Source organism: Grammomys surdaster, unplaced genomic scaffold (genome assembly GCF_004785775.1).
Source record: "Grammomys surdaster isolate TR1022 unplaced genomic scaffold, NIH_TR_1.0 174, whole genome shotgun sequence".
Lineage (NCBI taxonomy): Eukaryota > Metazoa > Chordata > Mammalia > Rodentia > Muridae > Grammomys > Grammomys surdaster.
Window position 1 is genome coordinate 5,811,603 of NW_021604622.1, and position 1,497 is coordinate 5,813,099.

The window sequence follows — 1,497 nt, forward strand, 5'->3', positions numbered from 1 at the left end:
CTCTCTCTCTCTCTCTCTCTCTCTCTCTCTCTCTCTCTCTCTCTCTCTCTCTCACACACACACACACACACACACACACACACACACACGGGGGGGGAGGGGGGAGTCCAGTTTACAAGGCTCTATCTGTTCACAACTGTAACGACAATGTGTGTTTTCTGAAGCTTTGGCTTTCTCCCTCCTTAACCCCTGCACTCTGGAGGATCTCTGGCAGCCACCGAAGTGTCCCGCCCATGGAAGCGGTCTTTCTATTTGTTCTGCTCTAGAAGTTTTCTCTTTCAATGTTCTCTCTGGTCTGCTGAACCTTCCTGATATCAGCCATCTCGATAAGTAACTGACTGGTAACTTCTTTTCAGCCACCCCTGCTCTGTGCCTGGAGCTACAATCACTGGGGGTTACTAGCGGAAGACTGACTCCCTCCCACTCGCTTCTCAATTTTCTGGGCTTGAGTGTGCCTTTGCTTACCTGTTTACTTAAGAAAACACATTTTACAATCATCAGAATAATTCCCCCTCCTTTTAAATAAAAAGTCACAATCACTCACTTCTGCACAAATTATTCAAAATGTACTAGTTTGCTTCCCACTCTGGAAAGTTCCTCATATCCAATGCTTCATAAAAGCTGAAATCTTAACAACTCCCCCCAAAAATTCCAGTCGTGAAGATTGTAGCTTCTAGTGTCTCAAAGGTAAAACCAATATGTTGTGTGGATGAGGTGACAAGCATAAGCTAGACTTTATGGGAGTCAAGACCTAATGCCCCCACAACCCAACAACATGGCTGACACTGTGCTGAGAAGAAAGGCTTTGTGTCCACTGACCCTGCTGATGTGTCATCCTGAAGCACTTGATTGGCCACATCACTTAGCTGTTTCCTACAGCCCTGGAAACATAATGGGCTGGGGGCGGGGGGCTGGGATGCCAGTAAGAGATCACAATTTATATTGACTTTATAGCAATTCAGTCTTTACATTGTACCATTGGTTCCTCGAGGCATTCTGGGTAAAAAAGTCATTTCTCTCTTATTATTGAAAGATGTGTCAAACCAAGTGCCTTTTTTGTTAGGAGTAAGTTAGACATAAGAAATTTAGCCTGGGAAAAAGTCTGGAGGCTGAGGGGAGAGGCTAGGCAGAGACAAACAAGACAGTTCTCATAAACGGCAGCTTGTCTCTTCAACTTGGTAAGAGACTCTGGCACCATCTATCATTATAAGATGCCCTTCAAGGTTGAAAAGATAATATGAATTAAGAATGTTTGCTGTTCTTCCAGAGGACCAGAGTTCAATTCCCAGCCCCCATCTAGGGCAGGTTACAATTGCCTATAATTCAAGCTTCAAAGGATCCAACATCCTCTTCTGACCTCCATGGGCATCTGCACACACTTGGTACTCTCTCACATACATATACATAAACAAAAATAGTCAACACTTTAAAAAGAAAAATGAATATACCCTCCAAAAATAGTAAGATACCTTTACCGTGGGGCTGTAGGATGATACA